Source organism: Anastrepha obliqua, chromosome 5, assembly GCF_027943255.1.
Source record: "Anastrepha obliqua isolate idAnaObli1 chromosome 5, idAnaObli1_1.0, whole genome shotgun sequence".
Taxonomy (NCBI): domain Eukaryota; kingdom Metazoa; phylum Arthropoda; class Insecta; order Diptera; family Tephritidae; genus Anastrepha; species Anastrepha obliqua.
Window position 1 is genome coordinate 107,649,319 of NC_072896.1, and position 23,747 is coordinate 107,673,065.

The 23,747-nt window shown below is 38.7% G+C and overlaps 5 non-coding genes across 5 annotated transcripts; all 5 read right to left on the reverse strand.

The window, feature by feature from the left end:
- Positions 1-3,481: 3,481 nt before the first annotated feature.
- Positions 3,482-3,552, reverse strand: Trnag-gcc (transfer RNA glycine (anticodon GCC)). The gene has a single exon. It is a non-coding gene; the product is annotated as a tRNA-Gly (tRNA).
- A 692-nt stretch (positions 3,553-4,244) lies between these two features.
- Positions 4,245-4,315, reverse strand: Trnag-gcc (transfer RNA glycine (anticodon GCC)). The gene has a single exon. It is a non-coding gene; the product is annotated as a tRNA-Gly (tRNA).
- Positions 4,316-8,192: 3,877 nt separating this feature from the next.
- Positions 8,193-8,263, reverse strand: Trnag-gcc (transfer RNA glycine (anticodon GCC)). Its single transcript has one exon. It is a non-coding gene; the product is annotated as a tRNA-Gly (tRNA).
- Positions 8,264-19,794: 11,531 nt separating this feature from the next.
- Positions 19,795-19,865, reverse strand: Trnag-gcc (transfer RNA glycine (anticodon GCC)). Its single transcript has one exon. It is a non-coding gene; the product is annotated as a tRNA-Gly (tRNA).
- A 244-nt stretch (positions 19,866-20,109) lies between these two features.
- Positions 20,110-20,180, reverse strand: Trnag-gcc (transfer RNA glycine (anticodon GCC)). The gene has a single exon. It is a non-coding gene; the product is annotated as a tRNA-Gly (tRNA).
- Between the last annotated feature and the right edge of the window lie 3,567 nt (positions 20,181-23,747).

The following is a 23,747-nucleotide window of genomic DNA, read 5'->3' on the forward strand; positions in this document are numbered from 1 at the left end:
TTCGGGAGGTGTATATGTATGTAGTTGACTCAATACGGATTTAGTTGGCCATAAATTTTGATATTTGATGTTGCAATAAGTAACTTTGGTGAGCTGATTCTACAATGTAAAATTGACGAGGAGTTGGAAGGAAATGCATAAATAAATTTGGGAAAGAATGTTGTTCTTTGGAAAGATACTATGAAAAAGCGGTACATTGTACGTTCAATAGGAAAAGGAGTGAAGGTCTTAAACTCAAGACGAACAAGTTCAGAACAAAGCTAGTTTCCGTGGAGTTCTTTAACGAGCCTTCGGTGAAGTTTGGTCAATATATCGATTTATACTCTCAAAAACCTTACTTACTTACCTACTTTGTTGGCCGTAAAAACCCGTTACCGAGTTACAGCCTGCCAACTAATGTCTTGCCAGGTGTCTGTCTTTCGCACACCTTTTTCAATGTCCTGAGTCAAGAGAAGCCAGGCCAATTCAATTTGATCCTTCCACAGAACACGAGGATGTCATCTTCGCCATCGATCGCCAATGCCGTTTCAAACACCTTCTTCGCCGGACCAGTTCCTTCCATACGGACGACATGACCCATCCCCCGAAATCGCTGCATGGTGGCACGCTTGACTATCTCAATATCTCTGCAAACCTCATACAGTTCGTGGTTCATTCGAATACGGCAACGTGATCTTTGCGAGCAGGTCCAAATATTTTGCGAAGTACTTTCCTAGTAACTCCTCCTAACTCCAAGAGTGGCTGTATCTGATTGTTTGACTGTACAGGCTTCAGCGCCATAGAGAAGCTCAGAGATGATGAGCGTTTTGTAGAGTGTTGTTTTTGTTCGTCGAGATAGGGCTTACGACCTGACCTTGGAGAAGAGTATTTTGTATTTTAAAAATATTATAAGATAAGTTGGGGTAATCAGATACATCTCGCTAAAAATCGCGACACTCGAAACAAAGGTTAGTTTTACAGAAACGGGCACAGGATATAAAATAAGGGTCGTTAAAAAAAAACAACAAAAAACAAACGAAATGTGTGAACGCGAACCATCTTTAAGAATAATTCCCACGACAGTCAGCGACAACAACAACGCCTATCAAAGAAGCAGGTGGTACGGTGCTGAATAGTTTAATACCTTTCAAGGAAATTAATGAATATTCTAAAAGACCGACGGAATTAAGATCTCTAGATTTACTAATGGGGCGCTCAAAATTTGATGGTTGGAGTATTTCTGTATTTCTAACCTTCCTGTCAGTTGCATGCGAAGACATGGCTATCAAGAATTTCTGAGCTCTCTCTTTTGGAAGAAAGTGTACCGTTAGCTTTCTTACAAGGTACCAATACAGAGATCTGGACACTCTCTTTAGGAGCTCGGTGTGAACTTTCTACATCGACGATTCCAAGACTGAAAATGGTACTAGAGCTGGATGAATGGAATGGAAAAAATTGGTGATATAAAAAAACAAAACAACAAAACAAAAAACGAAAAATTGGAACGCAAATCAATTAATCGACACGTCTTGGATCTTTAAGATTAGTTATTGTAAGGAAAATCAAGAAAGAGAGAAAATATTAGTAGGGTCCCTTCACCTAGAAGATGTGTGCATCTTAAGAGCCTTTCATATCGTTCACCTCAAATGAGCTGGTGATTAATTTGTGTAAGGCGCGATATAATAAACCTTTAAATGTTTAAGTCTTCACCTTCAAAACTTTCCGGATGAATATTCTATGGCCATCTCGATCTGGTATACAACTTGTAGCAGCCAGTTGATGCCGGTTGAAAAAACAGCTGGCAATTTAAGGAAGGATTTCCTTATTTTCCTTTCATTTATTCATCCTTCGTGTGCCCACCTTATACCTATTGCCTTTGGACCTGCTAAGACTGCAGAGATGCTCAGGATTCAGTGGAAATTGAGCTGTTACCACATTCCTGAGAGTATGCATACTACCCGGAACTACTACACCCAGAACAGAAGCTCTTCCTTTTTTAGCCAAGACCCTCTAACACCTGGTTTTAGAAATACGTCCTCCGTCTCGCGTACATTTTTCGCACACTATTGATAAATAGTGATATGTGGATGCAGGAAAAGGCTTGTCGGAAATTCAATGCTGAGATTTGATTAGAAAACTAGAGCTGCCAGCTGCTAGAGAAAATGCATTCCGTCTAATCACACGTTGGTCTAAGACAGCTGCGCATACCAGTTTTGAATAAGATATCATTGGGAGACGGTTCCCTTTCATTTTATTGAACCTTAGAAGACTGTTGCATTGTTATTTCTAGCGAATAATAGGGGCATAAGTGAGTAACAATTTGCGGAACTCTACGTCGAGTTTTGAGTTTGAGCTCCACGAAGCTCCTCTTCCTATACAAGTCTCCTTTGTGCCCAACGTTTTGAAATAATAGGAAATAAGTATCGTATCTCAAGTGTTCTCCGAGTATTTTAGTTCCTTGTAGTTTGCACTGTATTCACTCACTGTATTCAAATACCAAGAATTATGTTAAGCGACCCGCTAGCCAACAACGAAACCCGTCGAAAAAACTTGAGGGCTATCGAAAAAAGAACAGAGATTCAGATTCTTTGTATTTTTTTTATCCTTAGAATTAATGATGAATTAAAGAAAGGTTGCCATTAGGTATGGTTTTACATTGAAAAAGGGCCCTAAAATGATGTCAGAGATTCTCAATTCAACTTATCACCAGGGGGCTATTCAAATTTTCGAACTGAACGAGCTAGAGTTAAAGTACGCTGAAGGCATTAAAAGGAATTTCGGTCGTAAAGTGGCATATCGGCTATAAATGCGAAGGGTGTAGGTTAGATCTCCACTTTGCAGGTGAAATATTTGGTTGATTGAGGTAAATAGTAGAAAATCTTCGAGTGCATTTGTTCGGGAAAGAAATCTTTTCATAAAAGCCAATTGACATTCCAAGACGACAAAACTTTTCATGGTTTCATGTGTAGAAAAAATTTAAGGTACTCTTCTTGATCATCTAGGCTTTCAAATATAGAGATGTGCAATTTTACGCTGCCTCCGAACCGCAGCAATTTTTTCATGGCATAAGTACACCCCGAGATTAGCTTACACAATTAGGACCAACCGACTCAGCAGCCGATCGTAAATCAATTATTAAAAATCTTATGTTTCGCCTTCGGCAAAAAAGTCTGAAGTTTGGCTTTCTTTGGCTGTCTGTTTGTTCAAAAATTTCGTTTTTAGCTTTTGTAAAATTTTGTGAATAGTGGCATCAAAAGCTCACATTTTCTGTTAATAAAAGTGCTTAGTAATATTTACCCACTTCTCGAGTGTGGCCCTAAAAGCTAGTGATCAGCCATTGTGTGTTTTGGGTCAGGTCTATACAGATAGTACCGCCACAAGGTCAAAGTGCCGATTAGTTGTGCTATTTGTTGTGCACTCTTAATGCGTTTGGTCCGGCTTCGGCTCTAAAAACCAATTCGCGTTTGATCACTGCTTTATGATATAACGAAAATATACTTTCTGCATCGGCCGGGAATCGAACCCGGGCCGCCCGCGTGGCAGGCGAGCATTCTACCACTGAACCACCGATGCATGTACTCTGATGAAACAATTTTGTTTACTTAAAAGTCATAAAACGCGAATATGAAATGCTGCTTAGACTCGCAAGCGTAGCATAAAATTTAGTAATGAAGTTTCACGAAGCAACGTTGCCTTTTTTCACCAAGCTCACTTTAGGTGCATACGGTCATTCTTCAATATTTCATTGTTGTTGGTCCGCCACAAATGCAAATGCTTGTAATCTGTTACATTAACTTAAGTATATTCTCGACCACCTGTTGTGATTGCGGCATTGCCAAGTGTCACGGCATCATCAACTCCTAATCCTAAAGGCCTCACATGCGCAAGACGTCAAACTTCTTCTGCTTCTGCTTTACTGTTTAATTAGTTTTTAAATGGGACAAGTCTCGGTTATTACAGAAATTACACTCAAATGCGAGTATTATTGCCAACTATCCGATTAACTAAACTCAACGAAACTACCATTGGAGTGAGACAATTTTTTATGGCTTTAACTAGTTTTTGAACTGCCAATTGCTAATTGCTGCTGGGTGATTTTAAGAGCTTTGAACTTGCAGACTTAATGTGAAATTTAACATTGCACGAAGGAGAGGAAACACAAATTTTCTTAATTGCATTTATTTATTTTATATATTATAAATATAAATTAGTAGTCGGTTTATGGAAATTAATGATGAGTAAAGATGAAGAAAAAAAAGTTTAGTTGCATCGGCCGGGAATCGAACCCGGGCCGCCCGCGTGGCAGGCGAGCATTCTACCACTGAACCACCGATGCTTGATGATTCGAATTAATGCTTGTCGAAATTTGTTACTAAAAGATTAAATTGCAATGAAGTGCAATCGAGATCCTCATAAACGTACAAATACTTTACGGATTGAATGGACGAGCAAAGTTTTTCATTAATATGGGCCTAATACAGGGTGGCTGATGAATTTTGCTACATTAAGAAACTCAAATAACTTTTTTTTTAGTGTATGGAATTCATTTTTTTTTTTTTTTCAAGTTGAAGGTCATTAAATTTTATTAAATGTAGCTTAAGTAGTTTTAAAAATAATTGAATTTAAATGCCCCCCATGCTCGTTGACACAAGTGCGGCATCTTAGTAAAAAGTTGTTCATTGCTGCTTTGAGAGTTGCGACAGGAATAGCCGCAATTGTTGCCCGAATGGATTGTTTTAGTTCATCCAAATTTGTTGGCTTTGTTTTATAAACTTCTTGTTTACATAAACCCCACAAGAAAAAGTCAGGCGACCTGGGGGGCCAACGAAATTCGGAGTTTCTTGAAATCAGTTTATTGGGAAATTTTCGTCGCAACTCTGTCATAACAGTCTTGGCTATGTGAGACGTTGCCCCATCTTGTTGAAACCACTCAGAGTTGAAAGGAATTCTCTTTCGGCGTAGTTCTGGATAGAAAAATTCTTTCAGCATTTTCAAATAACGGTCTCCAGTAACCGTAACGGTGTGACCATTTTCTTCAAAAAAATAAGGCCCGACAATACAGCGTGAAGAAACCGCACACCACACTGTCACGCGAAGAGGATGCAATTCCGTCTCGTGGAGTATCTGTGGGTTAGAAGTACTCCATATTCGACAATTTTGTTTGTTCACATTGCCGTTTAAATCGAAATGGGCCTCATTAGACATGAAAAGGCAGTTTAACATGTTTTGGTCTTCTTCCACCATTTGCAGGTATCTTCTGGCAAAATTCCAAGCGAATCGGCAAGTCTGCTGCATTCAGTTTGTTAACCATTTGAATTTTGTAGGGAAATAAGTCTAAATCTTTGTGCATTATTGTTTGCAAAGACTGTCGGCTGACACCAAGTTGAGCAGATAAGCTTCTTGTTGAAACCCTTGGATCGCTTTGTATAGCTGCAGCTACAGCAGCGATCGTTTCCTCCGTCCGAACTGGTGGGTTTCGATGATAAGGCCTTCTTGCGACTGTTCCTTGCTCAGCAAAATTATTCACCAGTCTCATTATGGTCCATCTGCTCGGGGGATTGCCGCCAAACATCCGCCTGTACTCTCTCTGTACCAAAACTACGGACTCCAGTGCGTGATAGCGGCGGACTATCCAAATTCTTGTTTGCGTGTCCCAGTTATCCATTTTAATAAATTTTAAAGATCAATCTGCAAATTAAAACAAAAATGGAACAGATAACTTAAAAAGAAAAAAAGTTATTCAATTTTTTTTTGGTAGCGGCTTTCATCACCCACCCTGTATTTCGAACTTAAATAACTATGCCCCACTATCATAAGAAAAGAATATCACGCCGTCTGTGGTCGGAAGCAGTGAAGTCTGGAGAATATGGCAGGTGATGTAAGACCTCCAATTTCCGTGTGTCTAAGTGTGACGTGTTAACGTATGACGATGAAAATATCTGACGAAGCGTCCCTTGGAGAGTGCGAGAGAAAGATTCTGCGAGTGCGAGAAAAAGACCTTCGTACGTTGGCAACGGCGAATAACGCAGGCGATGGAAAGATGAGTTGTATGAGCTTTACGACGACATAGACATAGCGCAGCGAATAATGTCGTCCGAATGGATACAAACGCTCCGGCTTCGAAAGTATTCGATGCGGTACCAGCTGGTGGTAGCTGAGGAAGAGGCTTTATAAGGCCTTCTCTGTCAAAATCGCATAAGCGATTATCGCGCCAATCAAGAAGAAGAAGGAGTATGACTTCAACACGATTTGACGATTATTTTTTCTTGTCTGATACTATTGCTGTTCTTCCTCCACTGTACGACTCCAACGCATTAACGCGTTCAATAGCGGTTCCCTGTGAGGGTTTTACTCGGAGCTCGTAGCCATAATATACCGAGCTGATCTCACAAAGTACTCGATTTTTTTTTATATGACAGAAAAAGCCTTTCACCGTCAACAAAAAAAAAAAAAAAAAAAAAAAAACAAAACAAAAAATTTGGCAAGAATCAACGGTATTGTGTGGTGACTTGAAACTTGCGCTAAAATTTAAAGGGCTCTAAAACTGCATATCCAGAAAAATTCTAAAATTTCTGATTAGAAATTTGAAAGTTTTGATGGAATTTTGAAAGATGTTGCCGGAAATCGCAGGGTTATGAAATAGTAGTGCTGGGTTGTTTTTGCTTAATGGGCTGGAGGGGAATCTTGCTGGAAGATCCCAAGTTCTCTATTGGGTAGAGTACTGCTCAACTGCTTCACCACGCCTTCCAAGACATCCTCGTGGTACATTTTTGCCTCGGTCTTAACTCCTTTTTCGCGCAGAAATGAAGAGATGTAACGCCTTTACAAGACACTCCCTACCAAACCATTCCGGAGGCTGGATGGTGGCCACGCTGAACCCTTGGAACAACATTTTTTGCGTTCAACAGAGAAAATTTTCTCATCTGTGAAAAGAATAGTTTCAAGACCCTTGTCCGCGAGCCAACGAAGTAGCTGCTTGCATCTGTCGAGTCTAACTTTCTTCAAGCGCGTTGTCAAAAGATGGGCAGTTGAGCGACGGAAGGTTTTCATGTGAAGATCATCTCTAATTAGTCTTGACATGGATCTGGTTGCTACATTTATTTCTCGGATATGATTTTCTGTTTTCTAAGGTGATTTCTGCGAATTCTTCACGAACGGCACTGCGCTGGTTCGAACCACGCGAGAACGACCACTTCTTTTTCTGTCTGTCACCTCAGACATTTGGGAAAAACGATTGATCGAGCGGACATTCTCGAAGTATTAAGTTTTTCCAGCAATTCGTAAATTTCACTTGTCACAGAATTTATGGCAAGACTAAGTATTTAATAAAAAATTTGTTGCAGCAAAGTTTTCTACTTAAATTTTGTTTAGTTAAGTTTGTGTGATGTATGACATGGTGCTTTTTGATTTTGCTTTCTTAATGCTTCACCTTTAAGGGGTAACACCACTGTACACGCGTAAAATAAACACGATTTTTAAAGAATTTTTTTGTATAGAAGGAAAGGGGAAACAATCACTCTGATTTGGGAAGTTATTACTTATATACTAAAAAACAAAACAACAAAGTTTGATCGAAAAATTTTACAAAATGGCGGCATTGGAGACATTTTTGTAATGTGGTTTCTCTTGAAGGAGCTCCGCGGCACGCAGCACAGAGGGTGCAAATTTTAATCTGGAACAAAGAAACATTTTTTTTCTTAATCTAGATAAGAATAGCTAGAGAAACACGTAGGGGATTTAAAAAATATTTATTTTTGTGGAATTAGCAAGCATTTGAAGGAAAAAACTCTATTTTGGACTAAAAAAACGGCACTTAAATAATTATAACAATCGTTTAAATTAATCTATCGAAAATCCCCTACGCTCTTCTCTTAAGAAGGTTATTATACAGACGTAGTGAAAAACCTGATTAAAAATATTTAAAATTGTTTGAGTTATGCTGCGTGCCAATTTCAGAAAACGTGTTTTGAGAAAAACGCATTTAAAGTTTGGAAATTTGGAGAAGTCGTTAGGTAGCAGTCACTAACGCTTGGTTAAAAGCTTAAAATATTTATGAAATAGACTTCGGTAACGTATAAAACTTTTTGTTCTGTATTTTAGAAGGTTCAAAGAATTTTTTAAGCTTATAAAAAAAAAATCAATTCTTTGAAATTTCTACAGTGGTGTTACCCCTTAAATTTTTAACAGTTCGTTAACATAAAAAATTATATTTATGCATCGGCCGGGAATCGAACCCGGGCCGCCCGCGTGGCAGGCGAGCATTCTACCACTGAACCACCGATGCTTATTGTTTAATATTTTCATTGCACAAACCGAAAGAAGGCCAGCTGTCTTAAAGATGTTCGACGGCTTTGGCAATAATCTCCAAATTGACTGAGTGATTCACGCGTTCATTGAAGTTGTTGTCTATACTAAACAAACAAACAAAAATATATAGCAAACTATTAAGTTATTAAAATTGCAAATAAATGCTTCGTGATACTTTTTCTGAGCTATGTGGCAGATCTTCTTCTTGATTGGTGCGATAACCGGTCAATTGCTTTTGGATAAGTTTAACAAAGCGCACCAGTCTTCTCTCTCTTATACTAACCGGCGCCTGTTAGGCACACCAAGTCGCCATTGCCAGCGAAACAAAAATCTTCCGCAGAATCTTTCTCTCAAACACTCTAAGTGACGCCTCATCGGGTGTTGTCATCAGCTAAGCTTCTGCGCCATACGTTACGACGGGCGTGATGAGAGCCTTATAGAGTGTTAGTTTTGTTTGTCGAGAGAGTTCTTTACTACTCAATTGCCTATGTACTTAGTCCAACGTAGCACTTGTGGGCAAGAGAGAGATTCTACGTTAGATTTCAAGGCTGATCTTGTTAACGCTGTTAACGCTGGTTCCTATGTAAACGAAGTCTCTTACAACCTCGAAATCATAACTGTCAACAATGACTGTTTGTTTGATGACAGGAGGTACTTTGTTTTGTGTTCATTCACCACCAGATCCATTCCCTTCGCTTCTTTATCCAGTTTGGAAAAAGCGGAATTAACAGCGACGCTGACGATGTCAATTTGGTCTGCATACGCCTCGCACAAGGTTCGAGAAAATCGTCGGGAAAGGAGTCCAAAACCTTGAATTGAGAATAAATATCTTAGATATGACACATTAGCATATGTTTGGAATTTGCTGAAAAAGTTTAAATTTTGAATCGCGCTCATCGATCTTATTTTTTCTGACAGAAACAAAAAAATAATTTGAGCAATCTTGGACCCAAACTTTATTGAAAACTTGCGAAGGATATTTTCCTTTAGTAGAAAAATGGATAGTTGAGAGGAGATGGAGCGGGAAACAGATTGCAGTCTTTAGTAACAGTCAGGCTGCACCGAAGGCCCTGATGCACGCAAAGCAAACCTCAAAGTTTGTGCAAGAATGTAAGAAGCGGCTTAATTCTGTTGCAAGACGGAACAAGCTTGTACTTGTATGGTTTCCAAGACACCGCGGTGTTCAAGGGAATGAACTTGCCGACTGATTGGCCGAGTGCGGATCAGCGATTACTCCACAGGGACGAGAATCAATAATCGGAATCAGTTCTACAGGAATCATGAATTGGATCAGCGATTAGGTATGCAATTTACATAAAGAGCGATGGTCTGGTCTTGAGCGCTGTAGGACTGCAAAATGTTTTGTGACAAGTTCGAACAGAAAACTGTCGAACTTTCTTCTAAAACTTGGTAGAAAAAAGTTCTGTTGATGGTCGGTATTATTACAGGACACAACCCGTGGGGTCAGCATATGACCACCCTTGAAATCATTGAGGACCCGACTTGCCTGTCTTGGTTGGAGGAGGCGCATGGTACTGAGCATTTTCTCTGTGATTGTCCTGCTCTTGCTAGAGGAAGGCTATGAATTTTAGACGGAATTTTGAGAATGAGTAAAATTCGTTTTCTCAAACTAGAGGATATTTTCAGATTTGCCATAGAATCTGGAAAATTCGCACAAGACTAGCTATGTCTGTCTTTATTATATGCTATCTTTTTCTCTCTGTCACTTCTCTCCTTTCCTCCTTTACTCTCTACCTTTTACTTCGCTTCGAATACTATGGGCTTCTTAGCCTGAGTGTTTTAGAAGTTACCAAATCTGTCAGTGCTTCTTCGCTCGCCTTTTTCAAATTTCAAATTTCAAATTTCAATTTCACTCTTTGCATAATGACCTCTAGGCAAACCTTATCAGACTACAAATACGCCCGTGTCATATTTCTTACCTTCGAATGCTTTTCGAATACAGCAGGCCATTCTATGCACCTGGTCTTTGGCACAATGCCGTACTGAAACTGAGGTATTGTTTGGTTTCTACTTTTAATCAAGCCATTATAGTTTTATTTATTTGGAAAACATACGTAACCATTGGCAATTTTGGTGTTTCCTCGTAAATTTTGCATCTTCTTTTACTTTAAACTTCCTTTTTCTTTCATTTTATATTGCGCCGCTTGCCGACTGCTGCCGGCAATAAAGTAGTTGAATTTACAATAATTTCAAACCACAACATTAAATTTAAAAATCAGGACTTTCAATTAAATGTGGTTTTAATGATGTCTCCAGCTGTGTGGCAAAAGGTGTCGCTTTAATGACTTTCTTAACCGCGTGAGAACAGCACTCTTTGCACTCTCTGTCTTCTTCTCCTTCAATTCTGAGGAGGTTCAGTCTGCATTGTTGTGCGGGTTTGAAGCATACAAAAGGAAAATAACATTTTAGTCACTCTGCTCGCATTAACTTCTCAAATTTATTAGTACCCATGCGACATTCTAAGAAGAGAGCGATAACATTTGTGGTGTGGTATTAGTGGTACTCATGTTTGAAGTGATAAATGTTATCACATCTCTTATGTGTGTATGTAAGTGTGCACGTAGCTCATGTTTGTATATTTATGAGATTTAGAGAATTTGACTCTTGTAATCTATATTTATAAGTGGTATTTAACATGTGCATTATAACGGTTTCGTAAGTTCAGTTGTAGATTTTAACGCTTGGTTTTGTTTTACTATTTAAAAGGCATGTGGCCCCATTCTTTAGTATCTCCTACAAATGTGAGTACTTAATCTCTTGGGGCATAACATCGAACTTAATATTTGACATGTTGTCGCGCTGCAACCCTTTGGGAGAATGTCTACAAAAATAATCTACTTTGACGATATCTGCATATTTTGGCGCTATTCGTTATATTTTTACATACAGTGGCTACCGAAATTTAAAAAAAAAATTGTTTTTTGTTTCTTTTATTTAGAAGTTATATACAGTTAGAATTTTCAAAAAATCGATTTTTTTTTCCAAATGTACATATGTTTATACATACAGAAAATTTAATATCGTTCCGGTGAGTATTTTCGAAGTTATACGCAAATTTTAAAAGGCGTTCCTATCCTATGTAAAGTGCTTTTCAAACTTTAAACGCGTTTTTTCTCAAAATGGTGTTTTCAAAGTCAGTAACCAACATTACTCGAAAATGGCTAAACCGATTAGTCTCAAATTTTAGCACGAACTTCTTAAATATATTTTTTAGTAGTTAATCGAAGATTTTTTCTCACCGGTAAATATTTTTTTATAAACAATATAAGGTCGAAATTTTAGTCAAAAATCCATTTTTTGCTATTTTGAGAAACCAACATTTTGTCAAAAAAAAATTTATTTTGCTTATTCCTTCGATTAATTGCTAGATTTAACATTACTTTAACGAAATCTGTTAGGTTTTTTAATTTCAGAGGATCCAGTTCAGAGATATAGAGGTCACCGCAAAACGTCTTTTTTGAGATCAGCTGTAGCTCCCTTCCAAATAAATATTTTTATTAATACTAAGTCTTAAAATACAGCTAAATGATAACAAAATATGTGTACAAATTTTTAGATCAATAAATTTATAAGTTTTCTCCGAAAAATTTCTGGAAAATTCGCTTTTCTTCGGCCATCTTCCTGTTAAGGTTGGCGCTCGGGGTTGCTTAGTGTGATCCTTGCAGTCTATGGCCAGGCATGAGTTTGTAGCTCTGTAGCGACTGAGTTACAAAAACAAAGAAGATTCTGAGCCTAAGAGGACACATGGGAGGTCTTGATAGATTTAGGCTTTCTTGCCCAAAAGTAGATAAGGGCAAGCCTGATAAGAGTACTAATTGGTATCGGATTTTTTACCCACTGCCATGCGAGGTATAGGCTGATCCGGTAGCCTGATTTTGAGCTTGATAAGGAGCTCCACGCTGAACACTCTTCCACGAATCTTACTGTCCACTCACGACCGGTGGTTCCGTATGGTCTAGACTCACCAAATGTGTCTCCAAGGGCGCTCATCTTTCCGTTGATACAATTACGAACTGGATGAATTGATTCAAAATGGAAACGTAATACAATACGCTTTATAAAAGTCAAAAATTCAGATGGCTGGGGCACATGTACAGAATGCCCCAGTGGATTGCTGCCAGACCACAGATAGGTGGGATGATAGAGGGAGACTAAACAAACGCTAGATTGATGAGGTCACAGCCGACTTGCAGAAACTTAGAACGAGTGACGGAGGGATACTAAGCTCGATTTTTCTGGATTATACTTTTTAAACTGCAATAGTTTATCATTTTGGCAGCCGCCTCCTTTGCATTTAGGTTTGGACTAAGTTTCGTACAGAAAATTTTTTCGATGCGAAAAAGTTTTTTGTACGCTTAGCGCTGTGGATTGGTACAATTTTCCTGTTGACACGTCTAAGACTCAACGTGAAAGTCTTCGGCAAAATTCAACAAAGCATCATCCAAGACTTGTACGAAACATCCTGCGTTCATTTTCAGTGAAATAAAAGAAATTGGGGTCTGGTCACGGCAGCTAAAAGCAGCCCAGGTCATAAAGAAAGTTAGCGTGGAAGTTTCAGCTATGACAATCATGAGGCCCATTTACATACAAATTTGGTTTCATCGCTAAAAATCATTCATCATTCCAGAACTTGTGTAGCTATCGGCGAATTCAAGACGAGCTGCTTTTCGACGAGGTGTAAGTTTCGGTTTAGCCAGTCGATTTTGATATTTTAATTTGAATCTTCACACAAAATTTTCTGGATTCTCCTCTTCATAACATTGAGAAAATAATTTGGTTATGTCTGAGGCTTTTATTGACAGCCAACCGTCTTTTCTCTCTCTTGCACCCATTGTTAATTTGAGGTTTTGGAACAATTCTTTTAATTTCTCCGTATCCATCGGGACTTTTTTTGGATGGCTTTTTATTTCTTTAGCTGAGACTCTCGATTCACTGTAAGCTATGAAGAATCCTAGCACACTCCTCAGCAGATAATTGCGTTTCTCTGCATGTAACGGGGCTTTAAGCAAAAGATTAAATAATTTAAAACTACCGCAGGTTTGTGGGTACGTTATAAAATACGAGAAAAAGGGGGAAAAGTATGTCAGGAAAAAATATGCGGTTATTTTAGAAGAAAAGTCAAGATATAGGTTTGTCTCATGGTGAAAAGAATTCAGAAGGTGTGGCCAAGATCAAACCGTTAATAGACTCCTAGCGAATTTGAAAGAATCAGCTGAATGGCTGACGTCACCTGGGTCATGAAAGCGGTTTGTTTACGAAAAAACTGAGATTGTATTGGTCATGTACGAAAAAAGGCAACGCAACCTTCGCTTTGTTGCTCTCCAACGACTCATTGGACGAGCGTGTGAATGCGTGTAAAATGAGCGGGCAGAATTTGGCTGCCGTGTACACGGTGACGTCATGGTGAAACGATTTTTAGAGGTGGTCTATATAACAGACTTTTATTCGGTTCTGAGCGAATTTGATAGAATCGGCTGACGTCACTTGGGATATGTTAAGAGGGGAGCCTGGTTTATAAGGTCAAAAAAATCAATTTTTTTTCGTTTTAAGCGATTCCTAATATATTTCAAAATATTCACACAAAGTTACAGAGCCTAATTCTCAATATTTCCGTAGATACAAAGCCAAAGGTAGGCGAGCGTTAGGTAGTTACGCTGTGACCGGACAGCTATAGTACAAACTTTATCTTCTTTTCTCGACTTTTCATTTTTATGATTTCTTTGAGTTGGCGTACATGAATGAAAAAAAACGAATGAACCTTTTGAAATGAATCATAGCTTGTTCCCTTCAGTATTAAATTCTCTCTTATTTAAACTAATAAAATAGATAAAAAAAATTGTCAAGATTTTTATACGAAGTTGAAGTGAATTTTTTTTTTATAGAAGGCATTTTTTTCTTTAAAACCTCCAAAAAGTAGAAATTTTGGAATTTTTCTCAGTTTTCTTAGTTCATCTAGAATAAAAAATCATGATAATTAGAAATCCATTTGAATTTTTTGCTTTAGATAATAATTACGAGCTGTATCTTGTACGCCAGCTGGAAACTCCAGCGTTGCAGCGCTCTTCTAATTTCTATGTTAAACATTTTTTTCAACTTATTTTAACCAGTACAAAAATTTGTTTATACTTTTTAAATGTTCATTAAAAGATAGAAAAAACTTTGCAGTGCTAAATTAATTTTTTCCTTAAAAAAAAAAAATCGCAAAGAGATGCAATTTTTAGACCTCATAAACCAGGCTCCCCCCTCAAACAAAATTTAGCTTGTGTTAGTGATATACGAATGCCATGGCTCTATCATTGGCTGAATTTTTTTGTATATCTCTAACACAAGCTACATTTTGTTAAACCTATCCCAATTGTCGGGAGCCGCAGCCCCTCAACATTTTTTTTTTCACTACAGCTGTCAAGCAAACCTTGAAATCTATCATTCTTGTGGTGACGTGACAGCCGCAGTTGCGCGCACAATTTAATTTTTCACCAACGCAAATTGGGCAAACCAGGTAATCTAGCATCCTTGGGTTTGTCTCGTATAGCTATTTCGCTTGCACTAATGAGGGAGTAGTCCAACAGAGGTTTCCGAGGGATACTTTTATTTAAATTTTGAATTCAAGTCATTTAGCCGTACAAGGATCATAAAATTTCATCTACGTAGTATTAAAATAAAAAATTTTTAAAAATCGTGAAATCATTTTAATTCTAGGATTCACTATGCGTACTTACCGGCTACATTGATAACCAAAACACAAGTGTGGATATACGGGTCTTTGTTGTGGTTTCTGGTTTCGAATGGCTGCTTCAAGCAACTGTCTTGATTGTTGGCTGATTACTGCGCTCAGCTGCGCAACTGTCGCCCTTACCGTGCTTCTTACTGTCGCTTCTTGTCTTCTCTACATATTCATGTATTTTTTTCTGCCCAGCTTTGATTCCTGTTCACAGCTTGTGTTTATGACTCCACTCGGGGTACACAGCCGCTTGCTGTTATTCGTTGAGTTGTATGCCGTTTGTGTCTTTATCTTGAATGCGGGTAATAAAATTGTAATAAAATCGATTTTTATGCGTTGATATAAGTGAAACATATAATTTATGGCGTACTTAGTCGAATGTGACTTTAAGCGTTTCGGTTCTTTTGCTTTTTTATGTTTTTCTTGTTGTTATTGTTTTTTTAATTTTTTTCTTTTCAAATTTTTTTTTATGCTGTTTTTGTCAGTTCGCCTTTTCGGTGAAGTTCAATGGGTCAATGCAGTTCATTTGTAGTGCGATAACTGAAAATATTTTGAAAGCGTCAAGTGTGGTGTGTTGAAATGTGGATTTGTTGTTGTTTGTTTTTTTTTTTTTTTTTTACTTCCAACCGAGATACTGTTCGAACATATTCCGATCACATGCCGAATTTCACTGCATGCTGATGTTCCACTCGCTATTTCTCCTTCCTCTCTCTCTTTTCAACATATTTTCACCTCCTTGCGGTTTTTCGTTAATTTTCGTGCAGACGGAAGTCGAAATTCGACAGCATTTTAATTAAAAATCACACAATTTTAACACTAACATAGCTTTCTTCTTTTTTAATTGGTGCGGCGCGCGTACCTTTTCACAGTGACACTCACACACACGCACACACTCACATACTTGTTTCTCTGTCAGATCATCTTTGGCATAGCTGATGAGCGCTCCAAGGCGTACAATCCGCAAAGTGTGCATACTAACTTATGTGTGTGTGTGTGTGTGTGTGTATTTGAGCATAATTGCTTCTGTGTGCATACTCTTTTGTGTACGTACGTATGTATATGTACTTGCGCTCGAAAATATTCCACCTTGGGGCTCACCACTTACCTTTTTACAACGTGTTAGCAAGGAACGCGCCCCAGACAGGCGACGAAGTGGCGACACGTTGTCCGTCTGCTGGCCGTTCTTCCCCTCCACTTAACTTTCAACTCGTCACCCTCTCAATGCAACAAAAACAGCCAGTCAAACTCAACGACCAACCGACCGACAACAACAACAAACCAGACTGTTAGGTTCTTACGGTTGTGAAGACAAACGATCTTCGAAAATGTGGCACAGTGCCCAGGATTCAATGCGAATTCATATTGTATTGGATACGTCGTGTGCTAGTGTGCATCTCCTGTTGCAACATTGCCATTGCTGGGCTTAATTTGAATCGTTTGTCTTGCTCGCTTCTTGGCTTTGCCGGCCTTCTGGGTCTCAGTTTGTCGTATGCACGGCTGACTTTATTTCTTCAAGATTTGTACTTATTCTTCCCAATGTTTTTGTTGCTCTTGTTTTTTTGTTCTTGTGCTTGTGTATTTCGTATTTGCTTGGACTGTTTGGACTTGTTTTTCCGTGCTTACAATTAATTCAGGTGGCGCTTAGTTTGAGCGTTGCTTGTGCTTGGATTGCGTGGCCTCACAGCATCCTGCTGCTGTTGTAATCAAAGTGTTTGTTGCCCGGGAGTGTGGCAAGTACATGTGGTAAGACATTTCAAGACAAGTGAACAGGTTCTTCGCGTTACACACGCTCATATCGATGTGCATAAATATGTGTACGTACTCGCATGCGATGTCACGAAAGTCTTAACGACTGATTGCTTGCCACTGTGGAGGAAATTTTTTCGCTGCGAAGTGCTGCTGATAGCGCCATGTCGCAGACAAACCCGACTGTTGAGTACTATTGAGATTAATGTCAAAAGGTTTTTAATTTAATTAGATAATTTCTTAAAGGCATTTTAAGCAGTCGTCGTGCCGTGTAATGTAGTAAGTTCGACTCATTTGCTCTTCTTGGCTTTTCAATTATTTTTAAATAATGTTTAAATGGATTGTAATTAATCATTTTCTCTTTTTCTCTTTGCAGGTAAGTTTATTACGGGAAAATATTTTCAATTGACTCACTTCGTGCACACACATACACACATACATAGTGAAGCTCGAGTAGGGGTAAGTGTGGAACCAAAGTGAAGTGAAGAACGTGGCATGTCACCATGAATTTTGACGGTTAATGTGCGATTGCGATTATGAAAATGAAAATAATTAAGCCATGCATAGTAATATCTTATTTACCTTTTGAATACACAGTGCAACAGATTGAAACAAATTTTAATCCCTGGTGTAGGATACTAAAGGGTAATCAGTGCAGAGGTATCGGATTTCAAATTGAAATAAAAGAAGAAAATTGGAAATTGATTGGACAATCCTTATTATTTTTGTGTAGAAGCATTCATGATATTTATTTTTGAAAGATGTTGGCCGCAATTGCTCCGTAAACACCAATTTTGAATGACTCGCTGGAGGACTTCGGTCGGTTTCTCGTGAATAACTTTAGTAATATTGACTTCCATGTGCCTCAATCGAAGCTGGTTTAACCACAAAGCATTTAGACTTTACATATACATATATATATAATATATATATAACTGGCGCGTACACCCTTTTTGGGTGTTTGGCCGAGCTCCTCCTCCTATTTGTGGTGTGCGTCTTGATGTTGTTCCACAAATGGAGGGACCTACAGTTTCAAACCAGCCAACTCCAAAGGGCATATACATATTTTTAAGAGGAGCTTTTTCATGGCAGAAATACACTCGGAGGTTTACCATTGCCTGCCGAGGGGCGACTGCTATTAGAAAAATCTTTTTCTTAATTTTGGTGTTTACCGAGATTCGAACCGACGTTCTCCCTGGGATTTTCGAATGGTAGTCACCCACCAACCCGCCAACCCATTCCGCTACGGCGACGACTTTACATATCTCCACAAATAACAGTTCAAAGGTGTGATATAACAAGATCTTGGTGGCCAATCCACTGGGCCGAGACGAGAGAAAAGTTGCTCACCGAAATGACGACGGAGTAAATCCATTGTTTAGCGGGTTGTATGGCAAGTAGCGCCGTCTTGTTGGCACAAAATGTTGTGGAGACCCTAGGCTTCAATTTCCGGCATCGTTCATCATGGCGTGCTAGCGTTCACCATTCACTGTTACATTGGCGCCAGCCTCGGCTTTGAAGAAATATGGGCCGATGATTCCTCCAGCCCATAGACCGCAACAAACGGTTGTTTTTAATGGATGTAATGGCTGCTTTTGAATGGTTTCGGGTTGCTCTTCAGCCGAACCACGGCAATTTTGCGTATTGGCGTATCCATTAAGCCAAAAATCAGCCTCATCGCTGTACACCATAAGTTTCCTTGAGCGCGGAATGAACTCTTTTCACAGAGCGTCGATTTTCGGAATGCAATTGTACGATTTGTAAACGTTGTTGAGGCGTAAGTCTTTGCATGATGAAATGTAAATGAATACTGACAAAAATTATGTATTTAGTTTGACAATACTCACGCGTGATCTGTCAAAAACCCCCTATTGGAAAACGTACCTCCAATCTGATCAGCCTTTATTTTCCTGATAGGTTATGGAAAATAAAAGAAAACGTTTACCGCGAAAGTTCTGAGATATTATGGCCAAAACTATAACTGAAAATTTTTGTTCTTGTTTTTTTTTTCTTTTTTTTTGTTTTTCTTTTTTTGTGTGTTGACCGAGTTCCTCTTCCCACTTGTGGCTTGAGTCTTGATGTTTTTCCACATACATATGTTGGGACCTACTGTTTACGCCGCTTCCGAACGGCAAATGGTTTTTTATGAGAAGTTTTTTCATGGCAGAAATACACTCAGAGAGGTTTGCCCCTGCCTGCCGAGGAAACAGTATTAGGAAACACTTTTACTACCATTTGATGTTTCATGCGCAGAGATTTTTTTGTTGAAACTCAGCTTTTTTCCATATAAAAAATGTACTTTGTATTCAAGAAAATGTATGACAATTCAGCCAAAAAAAAAAAAAATTGAAAAATCAACGGTTTTTTGCAGTCACTTGAAACTTGCAATTTCCATGGGACTTCAAAGTTTTAATGAAATTTAAAAAGAATTCTTTTGATGAAATTTAAAACAAATGTTTACAAATTTTGTAACTCTACATTATATTTATTGTTTTTGTTATAGCATAAAAATTATTTTAATATAAAATGGTTTTGTGTCAATAATTTTGCAACAGGATGTGTACAAGAAGGTCTTGTCTGAAAGGGGTACGAAATAATATTGGCTAGGGCAGGTATACAGTGTAACCACCTCTAACGGACACCTTTATTAGGCAGACACTTTGTGTAGGCAAACAATTTTTCCTATTATCAGTCTTAGGTATCGGAACAAATTACCCTCTCTTGGGCGGACACCTCTATTGGACGTACAAAAGTTGTCTGATTGTAAGTGGTCGCCTAAGGGAGGTTTCACTGTACACACATTTGTGTATCAGAAAAATACTATGAGACCCCGGAATTCCCGGATCTCAATAGTTGTTTCATTTTGTTGCACTATTGATTTTTAATTTTATAATTTAATGCATATGGATGTGCTATAAAAGTCTACAGATACAAGCACATTTTAAATATAAATAAATAATAGTAATGAATAGATAGACCTTAGATTTAAGCAGAGCAAAAAGTTGATAAAAAATTATCGTTGCATCGGCCGGGAATCGAACCCGGGCCGCCCGCGTGGCAGGCGAGCATTCTACCACTGAACCACCGATGCTATGTTAAATACCTAGTTTTTTATATAAAAAAATAGTTGTTTCAGTTTATAAAAAAAAACAAAAACTTAACAAATTGGCCTCTTGGATCGACTGAAAAATTAAAAAGTGCCAATGAAAATAATTACCCCATATTCAGGAAGCTTAATGATGGCTTTTTAATCTGAATAATCATTTATTTTCTTAAGTTAGCCACGCCCACCATTTTGTGGATACCTTAATGATTTTTCATCAAAAAACTGTAATTGCATCGGCCGGGAATCGAACCCGGGCCGCCCGCGTGGCAGGCGAGCATTCTACCACTGAACCACCGATGCCTGTTTTTTATTGTAAATAGTTTTTAAACTCGACTGAATAACTTGGCAAATATTTGCAATAATAATTTTTTATTTATTAATTTTTTCTGCTAGCGCTGCGTTTCTTTTTGTTTATTTAACTAATTTATTGGTGTTTAAGCTTTTAAAAAATAAAAAGTAAAAGTAACAATTTATTCATTTATTTACTTTTCTTTAAAACTGAATTACTAAATACGAGGGTGGCTATTATTGTGTTATTGGTGTCCAAACTAACGCAGTGGCTTCATTTAATTTTTCTTACAAAAAGAATCCCACCTGTCGTCAGCAAGCTCCGCTTTCCATACGTCGAGGGTTACAGGAATGAAGTTCCTAGTCAACAGCTGACTAAAGCAGAGCTTTTCATTTTTGACGGAATTAAAGATTTTGCTCCGTTTTGAATTATGCAATTCCAGCGTTTATATTGAATTTTGAGCATAGGACCTCGACGAGACTCTTCCATCGTACACAATTCTGTGCTGTTGTTTTTGCACCGTCCCATGAGATGTCGGCATCTGCTAGTTCGCGCAGCATCGACCTTCTCCAAGTACTTTTTGATCGACCGCGATCTCTGCTCCCTTGCGGGTTCTAGTCAAGTGCCATCCTCGTGATGCTATCTGGTGGTTTTCTGAATGTGTGACCTATCCATTGCCACTTTCTGCGTTTGATTTGCCTAAGAATGGGTTCCTCGTTCGTTAATCTCCACAGTGTGTCGTTACTGATGGTGTTTGGCTGATGATGCGGAGGCATTTGTTGATGAAGGATTGTAGCCTCTTTGTGAGGGTGTTAGAGACCAGCCATGTTTCGCTCTCGTACAACAATACTGCCTTTACGCATGAGTCGAATCTTCGTAGTTTAGTGCGCCTGGAGATTTGCGAACTCTCCCATACCGTATGCATTCGATCTTTTAAGTGCACAAAATTTCTCTTGTAAGAGCTGGCATTGTTTTGGTGAAGAATGATTCGTCTTCGGCGATTTTTAGGTCGGTTGACTCGATTTCTTAATTCTTCGAAAACTTCTGACAAACAAATAGTTTTGTACCCCTCAGAATTGACTGTTTTAAAGATTTTCGGCAGCGTGAAATCCGGTTGGAGAGGTAGATACTTAATCCTTTGTGTCTTTGTCAATTTTACTCTAATGCACTTCAAACTTTCACACAATAATCTTAAGATGTTATAGAATAATTAAAAAAAAACAAAAAATGAAAAAAAAATACCATATTACCCCCTTAAGGTGACCATATGCTTTGAGATGCTTCTTCCACGATGAACTTTTGTTGGATTAGGCTCGCCTTGGAATACCCATACTTTCGACTGCAGTTTTATTTCCATCTCATATGCATAGATCCAAGATTCGTCACCTGTTACGATGTCATGGATGTGCTTCGAACCAGCGCGGCTGAACTTCTTCAGCATTTTTTTTTCACCAATCGACACGAGTCACTTTTGGGACATTACCTAATTATGCTGCATTCTACGAGAGTAATGAATGTATGCTGGTCCCACTAATGCCCAAGAATGTATATATTTTGCGATATGTCACATGAAGATCTTGGGTTAATATTTGACGCTCATCATCGATCGTTTTTCGCGCTACAGCCATTTTTGTGCGACCTTCACTAGATGCATTCTGCAAGGATTGACTGCCATGTTGGAGCTCGTTGTACGAGGGTTTCGCAGAGAGCAGATGTTTGTCAATTACTAATAAAGCAATACAGAAAAAAGTTAGATTCATTTCCTCCATACCTTAAAAGCTGCAGCCATAAGTTTTTAAAGAATGCGCTCAGATTAAGAACCCAATTTCCCCACTGGCATTTCCAGCCACACTTACATGCTCCCGCACTCAAGTCCCGTGTTCTTTTCTTTCGATAACTCTGCTGTCAACCTCGTTTTTCGCGTTAGCAGCATAGCTGGATTCCGAAACCTGGGTCAATATGCGAAACGCAGAGAGGGGGAGCTGTGGCTCTCTGAAAGATAATATTAGGGTTGAGAGAATGCACTCGGGGAACAAAATAAGTTTGAAAAAAAAAAACAGTTTTAGAGCTACGGTTATTGCGGATGGTTAATATTTTGTTTTTGCAAAGAACTCTTCTTTTTATTAGCTTTGAAAATTTCATATTAAAGTAACCTAAATTTGGTTAAGTCCAGAGAATCTATTAACGGGATATCAGCACACTTTCTACACCGACGGATCCAAAACCAGTGATGGAAGCGGATCTGGATGGTACTTAGACGAAGACACTAAGTACTCCTATGCGACAGGACAGATGGCCACGGTATTCCTTACGGAAGTCTATGCCATCTTGAATGTGGCGTACTGGCTAATTGAGAAAAAGTGGCGGGGCAAAAGTATTGGAATTTGTAGTGACAGTCAAGCTGCACTGAAAGCCCTTGCTAACCCACACTGCTCTTCGAAGCTAGTCGGTGAATGTACGACAAAACTGAACAGTGTTGCAAAACACAACAAAGTTAGTCTTATTTGGGTGCCTGGACATTGTGATATTGCAGGGAACGAGTTAGCTGGTAAATTGGCAAATAAAGGATCTGCAATTATGCCATTAGGCCCTGAACCCTTTCTAGGTGTCAATTCCGCATCGATTCAACTATGGAGTGACGACTTCATGAGGTCTACCCATAGAAGATGTTAGTCTGAGTTGAACTCGTGCAGAGCAGCCAAGTGCTTTGTGAAAGAACCAAACAGGAAATTAACGATCTTTCTCCTAAAACTCAGCAGGAAAGGCCTTAGAGTACTGGTGGCACAACGTCTGTGGTCAGCATATGGCTACTATGGGGGTCGTAGACAGAGCGGTATGCCTATCCTGTCTTGAGAATGACGACACTCCAGAGAATTTTATCTGTAGCTGTCCTGTATTTTCCAGAATCAGACTTAGGATATTGGGTTGCGATATACTGAGTATGGATAAAGTTCATACTCTTCCCGATCTCTTAAAATTCATCAATGAATCCAAGAGATTTGTGGAAGAGTGACCTCAAACTAATTGATCCGTCTTACCACCCACTTTTTATCTTTCTTATCTCTATTCTTTCTACTGAAATATATCCGGGTGCAGTACAATGGTCTACTGACTGAGTGCTTGGACTTGTCCCATCCTCCACAAATCTAATCTAACCTAAATTTGTAGTTTCTTGTCCAAGGCTGAATACTTCTATCTGGGATTAGAAGCGGCCCATTTCCTATGTAACTTGCAGTACCACAGCGTCCGTTAATTCTTCATCTTCCCTTGGCTCGAGAGTTGCGTATAGTCTTCATACTTTTTGGTCTATACTGAACTATGTACAGTCTGCCTAATGGCAGCGTAACCTGAAAACTATTTAACCAATTCGTTTCTGCTCCAATCAGCCGTATTTGCCTTGATAACTGTTCGATTGTCCATATTTGTTCAAACATTTTCAAGTTTGGCATCAGGCGATTGTGAAAGCAAATTCAACATTTCAATCCCTTTTTGCTGTTTCCACTCAACATACCTTCGTCGTCGATGCTTGGGATCGTTGTCTTCTTGTAAAATCCAAAGGTGGCTAGTTTTTTCAAAAC